Raw genomic sequence first — 14,746 nt, forward strand, 5'->3', positions numbered from 1 at the left:
CCACAATGACCCTGCCTTCAAACTCCTGTTGAAAATTCTCTCCCCCATCTTACCTCCTCCCTGCTTTCAAAAGCCTAGTGCAAGATTTTGGGAGAGAAATTCAGGGTGTTTGTGCCTCCCCCATTAGCACTCCGCTCCGCCAGTAATGACGACGGCATCACCGGGCGCAGCAACCCGTTTTTTTGCCCTGGAGCGAAAATTCTGTAGCGACCCCTGAAGCTACACGGGGCGCATACTGGGCTGTAGGCCGCTTGCGGGGTGATAATTAATGGGGAGATAGGGAATGTAAAAAAAAAAAATGTCCGATTTACATTCCTGCTCTTCGATCGTGGGGTCTGTGCTGCAATCTTGCAGCACAGCACCCCACCTGTGTGCAGGGCTGCTGCCACGGCACCCCACTCCCTGGTGGTCCAGCGATAGCCCCGTTTCCCACCCGCAGAGTCGGCAGCTTGACCCTCCCCTTTAATGAAGGGGAGGGCTCTGTCTATGCAGCAGCACTATGCATTCCACCTTGTGGCGCTGCAAATTTTGCGGAGGTTTTGCGTCTCTCACCCGCCCCAGAGCATTTGCACACCACTTGTTCTCTGGGGCGGTAACCTGAATATAGGTCATGGGGCAGGACTTCTGCGCCTGGCGCTGGAACTCTCGCCTTGCGGCTGTTACTGCCCCCAAACAGGGCGGTACCGAATTTCTCCCCCTTAATTCTTCAGCAACGCTCAGTCCTGCCCCAAGGTTTGTACTACCCATTCTTTCTTCCCTGCCTGATGCCCACTTTCTTCTCTGTAAAATACAGACATCTTACTGTTCCAAGGAATGCTATATAAATGTAAGTCATCATTGAACCACTCATACTTTCCTGGAATGAATCCCTGAACAATAATCAGGTCAATCCCAATTCTAAAGCATGCTAAAATGGAGTTGAACATTTGCTGATTAACTTTACATAAAGCATAGAAACAGGCTATTTGGCCCAACTAGTCCATAATCTGTGTTTATGTTCCACACGAGCATCCTCCCACCCTACGTCATCTCACCCCATCAATATAATCTTCCATTCCTTTCTCCCTTGCTTATCTAGCTTCCCCTTAAGTGCATCTATGTTATCCCCCTCAATTCTTTCTCTCTTTCCCTCAATGTTCAATATCAAACGTGTTGTAAAATTGTTGTGAAGCGCCTTGGGTCGTTTTACTATGTTAAAGGCGCTATATAAATAAAAGTTATTATTATAATAACTATTCCATGTGGCAGAGAGTTCCACATTCTAACCACTCTCTGGGTAAAGATGCTTCTCTTGAATTCCCTATTGGATTTATTGGCGACTATTTTATATTTATGGCCCCAAGTTTTGGTCTCACAAGTGGAAACAATGGGCCAGACTTTCCACTAAGGGTCCATCGCCGAAAAACTGGGCCTTGTTCCAGCGATGTGGAACATCTCAGCCTTGCTGATCACTGGTACATCGCCCCTTTTTCTTTGTTGCGATTTTCCACTCGGCCTTAGCTCGGCGATGTGGAATGGGCGATGTGGTTTTCCAGCGATGTCACGATCGCCCACCGAAAACGGAAGTAAAAAAAAAGCTTCTCTAGCAACGGCATCCTGCGCATGTGTTAATTTTTTGTGGGGCCGATTTTTTTTTTTACTGCGTTTTGGTAGGTCAGGGGTCATCAGACATGCTCAGAAGGGACAGGGTGGAGGAGAAAGAGAGGGAATCAATTAAAAAGGCACTGAGACACATGGCTGAAATGAATAAATTGCAAGTGGAGGCGTCGGAGGGAGATAGGAAAAAGGGCAAAGCCCTTTAGCGATGAGGCTAACGAGGCCCTTGTCAGCGAGGTTTTTTTTGGGGGGGACTTCACTCGGGGTGCTCATGGCAAACCCCCACCGCGTGCATATCGAAAAATCTGGGTAGAGATTGCTGCCATGGTGACCTCAGATCTAATGAGGCAAGGAGCTCGGACCAATGCTGTAAACGTTGGAATAGCCTGGTGGCTGCAGCAAGAGTAAGTAACATTTTATTTTACTTCTGAAAATTGAGAGTATAAAATTGAATTCCCGGATGGAATTGTATTCAATGATTCATACATGTATTACATAAACTCCATGTTAAGGTCCCATAAAGTCCATAGAAAGATGTACCGTATATACTCGCGTATCATGCGACTTTTGAAGACCTAAATTGTAACCTAAATTTGGGGGGTCGCATGATACGCGAGATACAAAATTTGCAGGTGTGAAGTGCTGGCCAAGATTAGGCTGTTAGGCTGTTAAGCAGACCGTATCCACGCTGAATCTCGGCAGGTATCTCCTGGGCTGGATTGCAGCCTCTATTGTCACTTGTACTGTATCTTTGCTGTGGTCTAGAGATCGCCACCCACAACTCCCTCTGAAGTTTGCTGCATTATTAGAGGCTCCATCTATCTCAGCCCATGCTTCTTTTACCCGCAAACACAGTAGAGGCAAATCCGGAGCCTTCATATTCCCTCCCTTCGTAAATGATTTCTCTCCTTCCATCATCCAGTCATTCCATTTCTTTCGTCAAGTGGCTGAACGACGCTAGTCAAGCCAGCTGGAATGATTGCTATATCAGTGTTCGATTCGCGAACAGCTTTCACAACAGAATCCACTCGATGTTTCATGATTCGGTTGTTAAGGTCTGTATTCGATCGTTGTTATGTGTTAGGGTACTTGTTACGTGTTGGATACATGAGATATATGATAAAATCATGTTTTGGGGACGAAAATTTAGGGGTCGCATGATACGTGAGATTGTAGGATACGCGAGTATATACGGTATGTGTGTTTATGTATCAAGCTGGAGCATGTAACGTTTTAACTGTTGTGACTCCACCATACTACTTAGTCTATTAGCTTATGCACTGCTCTTTACTGGTTTGCAGAAGATATCAACAACAGAGCAGAGCAGAGGCGTATCGGGGGGGGGGGCTCTGCTCTGTTGACTCCACTAACGGACCTGGAGGAGCGTGCAACTGTGCTCGTCGGCTCTGAAACTCGTTCGGTCACCACAAGCAGTCTGGCGGAGCCCAGCGATGCGTCTCGTAAGTAATATGTCAAACAATATTAAAGAATAATGTACTGTGATGTCCTGTAAATATAATGCAATATGGAATATACGATTTACGTTATGTCATGCATGTAGCCTTTGTGCATAAGCAGCAGTTGTTGCAGCTTTCTGGGGTAGTGAAATGTATTGATATGTAAAGTCGCTCGTTAATGTGTGCATCTTAAGTGTGCTCTAAGCTCGTTAAAATAATCTCTAATTTGCTTTTAAGGTCACCCTGAAACCTTGATCGAGGTGCAACCCACACCTTCACCAACATGAAACGTTGAGGAGGAGGAGGAGCAGCAGCACCAGATGCCTACTGAGCCTGAAGAGGAGGAGGAGGAGGACGACAGTTTTGGGTGGGAAGGAGATGGGGGGGGGGGAAAAGATGATCCTGCGGTCATTTCAATTGAGACAGACGAGGCACCAGGACCAAGCAGCATGCAGCCGGCAACGCCAAGGTGCCCCATTTTGCACACGCCGACCCCACGGAGGCCAGGTCAGCAAGATCAGCAATCGCCTCCGGCTGATCACTTGGAGGGCTTGATGTCCCTGTGCGCGGATACAGTTCGCGCAAGACTTCTCACAGGTGTCTGCCGTGCCACCAGAGCTATTGGAGGTAGCACGGCAGACCCTGGAAGGGGTCCGCGAACAGACCGCCGCAACAAATGCCCTTCGGCATGCAGTGCTTGCTGGACACGGAACTGCACCCCAAGGTGTCGTGTTACATCCTGGTGACACTCCAAGCACGCAAGCGACTATAGAGGATACAGTTCCTCTGGACTCGGAAGACGAGCCACAACCCTTGTCTTCCACTCCAACACCACCACCACCACGGCAGGAAGTCTTGGCGTTGCCCGCTGCAGGCCAGCAACATCTCGGTCTGCGGGGACCAAAACGGGCAGGTAGGCCTAGGAGGCAGGGGGGTGGGGGGAGGATCTGGAGGGAGACGTGGCTGCAGGTCGGGGGGGTGGGGGGCATGTTTAAAATTCATATATAGTTGTGGCCTGGGAGTGGGGGGGGGGGGGGGAGGTGTTGGTGGTTGGGTGGGTGGGGATTGTTGAATAAAAATTGTCACAATTAAAACTTTTATTTGAATCTAACAATTGTTGTGCATTGTCTTATAATAACAAAAATATAACTTTAGCTCAGTTAAGCATGAATGAAAATGTTGTACGACAATGGACAGGCAAGGCCAGTGCAGGCAAGGCTAAAATGAAACTCAACGTAACTCTAGGCAAATGCAACGTTTGTTTACTGTAAATGTAAGTTTCACTGTCCCCAATGCAAGTTCATGCAAAGTGTTCATTTATGAGCTGCTCACGCAACAGCTTTGCAGCTGCGTAACTCCCATGGGGTAATGGTCTGCCGGGTCTTCTGGGAGGAGGGGTCCATGGGACCATGGCTACATTGCCAGGCTGATTGTCCTCGCCGAGGTCATTACCAGCCTCCTCCTCCTCCTCCTCCTTGCTAGCTGGCTCTTTCGTCTACCCTGCTTCTGGAGGTGGACCTGCAACCCCATCTGGCATTAGTTGTCCTCGCCTTATAGCTAGGTTATGCAGCATGAAACACACAATAAACTCAGCGACCTGGTCAGGGTGGTACTGTAAGCTGCCACTAGAAGGGTCCAGGCATCTGAAGCGCTGCTTTCAGACTCCAATTGTCTTTTCGACGATGTTGCGTGCCGCTATGTGACTTTCAAAATCAAAAAGGGCCACATTACAGCAAAATTCTAAAGGGGCCAAGTGTGTTAAAAAGACAAGCCTGAAGGCTCTGTGCCTCAATGCGAGGAGTATTCGTAATAAAGTGGATGAATTAACTGCACAGGCAGCAATTAACAAATATGATATAATTGGCATCACTGAGACATGGCTCCAGGGTAACCAAGGCTGGGAACTCAACATCCAGTGATAGTCAACATTCAGGAAGGATAAACAGAAAGGAAAAGGAGGTGGGGTAGCGTTGCTGGTTAAAGAGGAAATTAATAGTAAGGAAGGACATTAGCTTGGATGATGTGGAATCTGTATGGGTGGAGCTGCGGAATACCAAAGGGCAGAAAACGCTAGTGGGAGTTGTGTACAGACCACCAAACGGTAGTAGTGAGGTTGGGGACAGCATCAAAGAAGAAATTAGGGATGCGTGCAATAAAGATACAGCAATTATCATGGGCGACTTTAATCTACATATAGATTGGGCTAACCAAACTGGTAGCAATACAGTGGAGGAGGATTTCCTGGAGTGTATTAGGGATGGTCTTCTAGACCAATACGTCAAGGAACTAACTCGAGAGCTGGCCATCCTCGACTGGGTGATGTGTAATGAGAAAAGACTAATTAGCAATCTTGTTGTGTGAGGCCCCTTGGGGAAGAGTGACCATAATATGGTAGAATTCTTTAAGATGGAGAGTGACACAGTTAATTCAGAGACTAGGGTCCTGAACTTAAGGAAAGGTAACTTCGATGGTATGAGACGTGATTTGGCTAGAATAAACTGGAGAATGATACTTAAAGGGTTGACGGTGGATCGGCAATGGCAAACATTTAAAGATCACATGGATGAACTTCAACAATTGTACATCCCTTCTGCAGTAAAAATAAAACGGGGAAGGTGACTCAACCCCGTGGCTAACAAGGGAAATTAAGGATAGTGTTAAATCCAAGGAAGAGGCATATAAATTGGCCAGAAAAAGCAGCAAACCTGAGGACTGAGAGAAATTTAGAATTCAGCAGAGGAGAACAAAGGGTTTAATTAGGAGGGGGGAAATAGAGTACGAGAGGAAGCTTGCTGGGAACATAAAAACTGACTGCAAAAGCTTCTATAGATACGTGAAGACAAACGTAGGTCCCTTGCAGTCAGATTCAGGTGAATTTATAATGGGGAACAAAGAAATGGCTGACGATTTGAACAAAATACTTTGGTTCTATCTTCATGAAGGAAGACACAAATAACCTTCTGGAAATACTTGGGGACCGAGGGTCGAGAGAGAAGGAGGAACTGAAGGAAATCCTTATTAGGCGGGAAATTGTGTTCGGGAAATTGATGGGATTGAAGGGCGATAAATCCTCGGGGCCTGATAGTCTGCATCCCAGAGTACTTAAGGAAGTGGCCCTAGAAATAGTGGATGCATTGGTGATCATTTTCCAACGGTCTATCGACTCTGGATCAGTTCCTATGGACTGGAGGGTAGCTAATGTAACACCACTTTTTAAAAAAGGAGGGAGAGAGAAAACGGGTAATTATAGACCGGTTAGCCTGACATCAGTAGTGGGGAAAATGTTGGAATCAATCATTAAAGATGAAATAACAGCGCATTTGGAAAGCAGTGACAGGATCGGTCCAAGTCAGCATGGATTTATGAGAGGGAAATCATGCTTGAGAAATCTTCTGGAATTTTTGGAGGATGTAACTAGTAGAATGGACAAAGGAGAACCAGTGGATGTGGTGTTTTTGGACTTTCAAAAGGCTTTTGACAAGGTCCCACACAAGAGATTGGTGTACAAAATTAAAGCACATGGTATTAGGGGTAATGTACTGATGTGGATAGAGAACTGGTTGGCAGACAGGAAGCAGAGAGTCGGGATAAACGGGTCCTTTTCAGAATGGCAGGCAGTGACTAGTGGGGTGCCGCAGGGCTCAGTGCTGGGACCCCAGCTATTTACAATATACATCAATGATTTAGATGAAGGAATTGAGTGTAATATCTCCAAGTTTGCAGATGACACTAAGCTGGGTGGTGGTGTGAGCTGTGAGGAGGATGCTAAGAGGCTGCAGGGTGACTTGGACAGGTTGGTGAGTGGGCAAATGCATGACAGATGCAGTATAATGTGGATAAATGTGAGGTTATCCACTTTGGTGGCAAAAACACGAAGGCAAAATATTATCTGAATGGCGGCAGATTAGAAAAAGGGGAGGTGCAACGAGACCTGGGTGTCATGGTACATCAGGCATGAAAAATGGGCATGCAGGTATAGCAGGTGAAGGCAGCAAATGGTATGTTGGCCTTCATAGCTAGGGGATTTGAGTATAGGAGCAGGGAGATCTTACTGCAGTTGTACAGGGCCTTGGTGAGGCCTCACCTGAAATATTGTGTTCAGTTTTGGTCTCCTAATCTGAGGAAGGACGTTCTTGCTATTGAGGGAGTGGAGTGAAGGTTCACCGGACGGATTCCCGGGATGGCAGGACTGACATATGAGGAGAGACTGGATCGACTGGACCTGTATTCACTGGAGTTTAGATAGATGAGAGGGGATCTCAGAAACATATAAAATTCTGACTGGACTGGACAGGTTAGATGCAGGAAGAGTGTTCCCGATGTTGGGGAAGTCCAGAACCAGGGGACACAGTCTAAGGATAAGGGGTAAGGAAGCCATTTAGGACTGAGATGAGGAGAAACTTCTTCACTCAGAGTTGTTAACCTGTGGAATTCTCTACCGCAGAGAGTTGTTGATGCCAGTTCATGAATATGTTCAAGAGCGAGTTAGATGTGGCCCTTATGGCTGAAGGGATCAAGGGGTATGGAGAGAAAGCAGGAAAGGGGTACTGAGGTAAATGATCAGCCATGATCTTATTGAATTGTGGTGCAGGCTCGAAGGGCCGAATGGCCTACTCCTGCACCTATTTTCTATGTTTCTATGTTTCATTGTAACGTTTCTCTACTTCACTGATGGGATTATGCAGTGGGGTCATCAGCCAACCGGCAAGGCCATATCCCTTATCCACCAGCATCCAGCAGTGACCTTCTGGCTGATTGAGAAACAGGTCAGGGATAGCACTCTCACATAGGATGTGCGCATCATGGATGCTGCCTGGAAATGTAGCGTTTACGGTCATGATTATTTGGTTGTAGTAGACAACAAGCTGCACATTTAGGGAGTGGAATCCCTTTCTGTTACGAACCACCTCTGCTTTCTTTAAAGGGGCTTTCAGGGCAATGTGCGTGCAGTCTATTGTTCCCTGCACCTTTGGGATGTCTGCTATTCACGAGAAACCCAAAGTCCTCCCTGGTCATAGGGAAGCTTATAAAGTCCATTCTGTGAGCGTAAAAGGGCTTCAGTCACCTGCCGAATGCAGCAATGTGTGGCGTGCTGAGAGATATGACAGATGTAGCCAGCTGAAGCCTGAAAAGGTCCCGATGCGTAGAAGGCTAGGGCTGCAGTAATCTTCACCTCAACGGTCAGTGTGATTCTGATGGTGCTGGAAGGCTGCAGATCACTTGACGAGCTGGCATATGTCATCGATGACCACCTTCCTGAAGCGCAGCCTCCAACGACATGTGTTTTCAGACAAGTTAAGGTAAGATTGCTTTTCCAAGTACCTTCGTTGGCTGTACATTCGCCTCCTCTGTCTCTGCATTACTCTGCCACCTCTTCGATTAGATTTTTTCAGAAACCAGCGTGTGAGCAGTTACGAGTAATGGTGCAGAAAGTATAGGCCCCATCACTAGCAATAATTACTTTCACTTAATTAAACTATTCTCTCTCTACTACAACCCCAGTCTAACACTGTATACCAGTCAGTCTAATAGGCCCAAACATCAATAATTGTTTTCACTCACTATAAATCCACTTTTCACAAAAAAATGCCTATCCACTAAGCTACTATGAATAAATTTATATATAATTTAATATTCTCAGTTGATCTATCTGTAAATAACTATAAATAACTCAACTATCGAGCTCGTTTTTTTCAGCTGCCTCCACCCTTCTTAAAAATGGCATCCATAGTGCTCATTTCCTTCTGTAAAGCTCGGGAAAAGTAACTATTTCTCAGTGATGTTTTCGGCCTTCCATCAGCCCGGCGAAGTGCCGAAAGTTGGGATGGGCCTTGTGTTGGCGATCAGTTCGGCAAAGTGAGCCGAAACTCGGGGGCTTATTTTTCCGGCGATGTTTTGGGCCCAGTTTCCACTTTTTACTCAAAATGGCTGATAGAGGTCCGTTTTGAGCGATAGATGGGCGGTGAAATGGAAAGTCTAGCCCAACATCTTTACGTCTACCCTATCAAAACCTTCATAATCTTAAAGACCTCTATCAGCCTTCTCTTTGAGAGAAAACAGCCCAAGCCTGTTCAATCTTTCTTGCTAGTTATAACCTCTCAGTTCTGGTATCATCCTTGTAAATCATTTTATGCATCTTCTCCAGGGTGTCTCATATCCTTTTTACCAGAACTGTACACAGCATTCCATGGGCCCAAGTTTCCACATGATTCGCGCCTGATTTTTAGGAGCAACTGGTGGAGAACGGACTATTTTAGAAATCGCAATTCTCCACATTTTTTTTTCTGCAGTTCTAGTCAGGTAGAACAGTTCTAGTTTAGAACAGAATTTTTTCTTCAAAAGGGGGCGTGTCCGGCCACTGACGCCTGATTTGAAAGTTTCCACAGTGAAAATGTACTCCAAACTAAAGTAGAATGGCGCCAGTGAAGATTTTTGTAGAACTGAAAAAACCTGTTCTACACATTAAAAAATCAGGCGCAGGTTACAAATTAGGTGCCCAGAACGAGGTGGGGGGGGGGAAGGGAACTCATTAAATTTGACAATAAATCCTTATTTATACTTCTATAAATATTATACAAATAAATCCAACCTGAATAAACATTTATAAGCCAAGAAAAGATTAAATAAACCATCTTCCTACCTGTGTGAAAGTGCTTCAGCCAGGGAGAATTCTGCAGCTGTTCGTGCCGCTGAGCGAGGGAGGGAGGGAGGGAGGGAGGGAGGGAGGGAGGGAGAGAGAGAGAGGGGGCGAGAGAGGGGGAGAGAGAGGGAGGGAGGGGGAGAGAGAGGGAGGGAGGGGGAGAGAGAGGGAGGGAGGGGGAGAGAGAGGGAGGGAGGGGGAGAGAGAGGGAGGGAGGGGGAGAGAGAGGGAGGGAGGGGGAGAGAGAGGGAGGGAGGGGGAGAGAGAGGGAGGGAGGGGGAGAGAGAGGGAGGGAGGGGGAGAGAGAGGGAGGGAGGGGGAGAGAGAGGGAGGGAGGGGGAGAGAGAGGGAGGGGGAGAGAGAGGGAGGGGGAGAGAGAGGGAGGGGGAGAGAGAGGGAGGGGGAGAGAGAGGGAGGGGGAGAGAGAGGGAGGGGGAGAGAGAGGGAGGGGGAGAGAGAGAGGGGGAGAGAGAGAGAGGGGGAGAGAGAGGGAGGGGGAGAGAGAGGGAGGGGAGAGAGAGGGAGGGGGAGAGAGAGGGAGGGGGAGAGAGAGGGAGGGGGAGAGAGAGGGAGGGAGGGAGGGGGAGAGAGGGAGGGAGGGAGGGGGAGAGAGAGAGAGAGAGAGAGAGAGAGAGAGAGGGGGGGAGGGAGGGAGGGAGGGAGGGGGCGAGAGAGGGGGAGAGAGAGAGAGAGAGGGAGAGAGGGGGAGAGAGAGAGAGGGAGGGAGGGAGGGAGGGGGAGAGGGAGGGAGGGGGAGAGAGAGGGAGGGAGGGAGGGGGAGAGAGGGAGGGGGAGAGAGAGAGAGAGGGAGGGAGGGAGGGAGGGGGAGAGAGAGAGAGGGAGGGAGGGAGGGAGGGGAGAGAGAGAGAGGGAGGGAGGGAGGGAGGGGGAGAGAGAGGGAGGGAGGGAGGGAGGGGGAGAGAGGGAGGGAGGGAGGGAGGGAGGGAGGGAGGGAGGGGGGAGAGAGGGAGGGAGGGAGGGGGAGAGAGAGGGAGGGAGGGAGGGGGAGAGAGAGGGAGGGAGGGAGGGGGAGAGAGAGGGGGAGAGAGAGGGAGGGAGGGGGAGGAAGGGGGAGAGAGAGGGAGGGAGGGGGAGAGAGAGGGAGGGAGGGGGAGGAAGGGGGAGAGGGAGGGAGGGAGGGGGAGAGGGAGGGAGGGAGGGGAGAGGGAGGGAGGGAGGGGGAGAGAGAGGGAGGGAGGGGGAGAGAGAGGGAGGGAGAGGGAGGGAGGGGGAGAGAGAGGGAGGGAGAGGGAGAGAGAGAGGGAGGGAGGGGGAGAGGGAGGGAGGGAGGGGGAGAGAGAGGGAGGGAGGGGGAGAGAGAGGGAGGGAGGGGGAGAGAGAGGGAGGGAGGGGGGAGAGAGAGGGGGGAGGGAGGGGGAGAGAGGGGGAGAGAGGGGGAGAGAGAGGGAGGGAGGGGAGAGAGAGGGAGCGAGGGGGAGAGAGAGGGAGGGAGGGGGGGAAGAGAGGGAGGGAGGGAGGGGGAGAGGGGGAGTCAGGGGAGCGGGTGTCGGGGGGGAGCGGGTGTCGGGTCGGGGGGGGAGCGGGTGTCGGGTCGGCGGGGGGGGGAGCGGGTGTCGGGGGGGGAGCGGGTGTCGGGTCGGCCAGGGGGGGGGGGAGCGGGCGTCGGGTCGGGGCGGGGGGGGGGGGGGGGGGGAGAGCGGGTCTCGGGTCTCTGTCGGGGCGGGGGGAGAGCGGGTGTCGGGTCGGGGCGGGGTGGGGAGAGCGGGGGTCGGGTCGGGGCTGGCGGGGGGGGGGGGGAGGGGGAAAGAGAGCGGGTCTCGGGTCTGGGACGGGGGGAGTGGGTGTCGGGTCAGGTCGGGGGGGGGGGGGGGGAGCGAGTGTCGGGTCTGGTTGGGCGGGGAGCAGGAGCTGGCCGTGGGAGGAGCCTCATTAACGCAGCCCCAGTGAGGCCATTGGGCCAGGGCTAGGGGCTGCGTGCTTCGGGCCCCTCCCACAGAGTTCGGCGCCTGGAGCTACGGCACTTGCGTGCCGACTGTAGCGCGCATGTGCAGAGGTCCCGGCACTGTTTTCAGCGCAGGGACCTGGCTCCGCCCCCCCCCACAACTCGTGCCGGCTGCGCCGAGTGCCACAGGACCTGTAAGTCGGTGGAGACTACCGAGGATTTTTTTAGGCGCCGTTTTAGGCGCGAAAAACGGGCGCCCAGCTCGGAGGGGCGCCCGTTTTTTTTCTTGTGGAAACTTGGGCCCCATGTGTGGTCGAATCAAGGTTCTATACAACTTTAACATAACTTCTCTGCTTTTCAGTCCAATCCCTCTAGAACACAAGAAATAGGAGCAGGAGTAGGCTATTTGACCCCTCGAGCCTGCTCCGCCATTTAATAAGATCCTGGCTGATCTGATCATGAACTCACTTTCACTTCCCTGCCCACTCCCCATAACCCTTTATTCCCTTATTGCCCAAAAATCTGTATCTCCGCCTTAAATATATTCAATGACCCAGCCTCCACAGCTCTCTGGGGCAGAAAATTCCACAGATTTACAACCCTCTAAGAAAAGAAATTTCACCCAATCTCAGTTTTAAATGGGTGGCCCCTTATTCTGAGATTATGCCCTCTAGTTCTAGTTTCTCCTATGAGTGCAAACACCCTCTCTGCATCCAACTTGTCCAGCCCTCTCATCTTATATGTTTCGATAAGATCACCTCTCATACTCAGTGGAGTTCAGAAGAAGAAGAACATAAGAAATAGGAACAGGAGTAGGCCACACGGCCCCTCGAGCCTGCTCCGCCATTCAATAAGATCATGGCTGATCTGATCATGGACTCAGCTTCACTTCCCCGCCCGCTCCTCATAACTCCTTATCCCCTTATTGTTTCAGAAACTGTCTATTTCTGTCCTAAATTTATTCAATGTCCCAGCTTCTACAGCTCTCTGAGGCAGCGAATTCCACAGATTTACAACCCTCAGAAAATAAATTTCTCCTCATCTGTTTTAAATGGGTGGCCCCTTATTCTAAAATCGTGCCCTCTGGTTCTCGTCTCTCCCATCAGCGAAAACATCCTCTCTGCATCCACCTTGTCAAGCCCCCTCATAATCTTATATGTTTCGATAAGATCACCTATCATTCTTCTGAATTCCAATGAGTAGAGGCCCAACCTTCCCTCATAAGTCAACCCCCTCATCCCCAGAATCAACCTAGCGAACCTTCTCTGAACTGCCTCCAAAGCAAGTATATCCTTTCGTAAATATGTAAACCAAAACTGCACGTAGTATTCCAAGTGTGGCCTCACCAATGCCTTATATAGCTGTAGTAAGACTTCCCTGCTTTTATACTCCATCCCCTTTGCAATAAAGGCCAAGATACCATTGGCCTTCCTGATCACTTGCTGTACCTGCATATTATCCTTTTGTGTTTCATGCACAAGTACCCCCAGGTCCCGCTGTACTGCAGCACTTTGCAATCTTTCTCCAATTAAATAACTTGCTCTTTAATTTATTTTCTGCCAAAGTGCATGACCTCACACCTTCCAACATTATACTCCATCTGCCAAATTTTTGCCCACTCACTTAGCCTGTCTATATCCCTTTGCAGATTGTGTGTGTCCTCCTCACAATTTTCTTTCCCACCCATCTTTGTATCATCAGCAAACATGGCTACATTACACTTGGTCCCTTCATCCAAATCATTAATATAGATTGAAATAGTTGAGGACCCAGCACCGATCCCCGCAGCTCCCCACTAGTCACTGTTTGCCAACTGGAAAATTATCCATTTATCTAGACTGTCTTTTTTCTGTTAGTTAGCCAATCCTCAATACATGCTAATATATATTACCCCAACCCCGTGAACTTTTATCTTGTGCAGTAACCTTTTATGTGGCATCTTATCAAATGCCTTCTGGATATCCAAATACACCACATACACTGGTTCCCCCTTATCCATCCTGCTTGTTACATCTTCAAAGAACGCCAGCAAATTTGTCAAACATGATTTCCCTTTCATAAAACCATGCTGACTCTGCTTGATTGAATTACGCTTTTCCAAAATGTCCAGCTACTGCTTCCTTAATAATGGACTCCAGCATTTTCCCAACGACAGATGTTAGGCTGACCGGTCTATAGTTTCCTGCATTCTGTCTGCCTCCTTTTTAAAGTAGGGGTATTAAATTTGCAATTTTCCAATCCACTGGAACCTCCCCAGAATCTACAGAATTTTGGTGGATTACAACCAATACATCCACTATCTCTGCAGCCATTTCTTTTAGGACACTAGGATGCAAGCCATCAGGGCCAGGGGTCTTGTTCGCTTTTAGTCCCATTATTTTACCGAGTACTACTTCTTTAGTGATAGTGATTATATTAAGTTCCTCCCTCCCTATAGCCCTTGATTATCCACTATTGGGATGTTTTTAGTGTCTTCTACTGTGAAGACTGATACAAAATATTTGTTCAATGTCTCTGCCATTTCCCTGTTCCCCATTATTAATTCCTCAGTCTCATCCTCTAGGGGACCAACATTTACTTTAGCCACTCTCTTCCTTTTTACGTACCTGTAGAAAGTCTTACTATCTGTTTTTATATGTTGTGCTAGTTTACTTTCATAATCTATTTTCCCTCGCTATCATTTTTTTTGAGTCATTCTTTGCTGGTTTTTAAGTTTCCCAATCCTCTGGCCTCCCACTAGTCTTGGCCACAATGTATGCCCTGGTTTTCAATTTGATACCATCCCTTATTGCCTTAGTTAGCCATGGATGGTTATCCCTTCTCTTAGTCTTTCCTTCTCATTGGGATCATTTTTGTTGCGAGTTATGAAATATCTCCTTAAATGTCTGCCACTGCTCATCAACCGCCCCATACTTCAATTTATTTTTCCAGTCCTCTTTAGCCAACTCTGCCTTCATACCTTTGTAGTCTCTTTTATTTAAGTTTAGGACACTGGTTAGAGATCAAATTTTCTCACCCTCCAACTGAATTTAAAATTCAACCAAGTTATGGTCACTCATTCCTAGAGGATCCTTTACTAGGAGATCGTTTATTAATCCTGTCTCATTACACTGCACCAGATCTAAGTTAGCCTGCTCCCTGGTTGGTTCC

The 14,746-nt window shown here is 48.9% G+C and overlaps 1 protein-coding gene across 3 annotated transcripts in view; it reads right to left on the bottom strand.

Annotated features, from left to right (window-relative positions):
• The window catches only part of fam91a1 (family with sequence similarity 91 member A1), a 104,419-nt gene that overhangs the window by 27,999 nt on the left and 61,674 nt on the right, over positions 1-14,746 (bottom strand). The gene's annotated exons all lie outside the window — the stretch shown is intronic.

The sequence above is a fragment of the Pristiophorus japonicus genome, chromosome 1 (assembly GCF_044704955.1).
Source record: "Pristiophorus japonicus isolate sPriJap1 chromosome 1, sPriJap1.hap1, whole genome shotgun sequence".
Classification (NCBI taxonomy): domain Eukaryota; kingdom Metazoa; phylum Chordata; class Chondrichthyes; family Pristiophoridae; genus Pristiophorus; species Pristiophorus japonicus.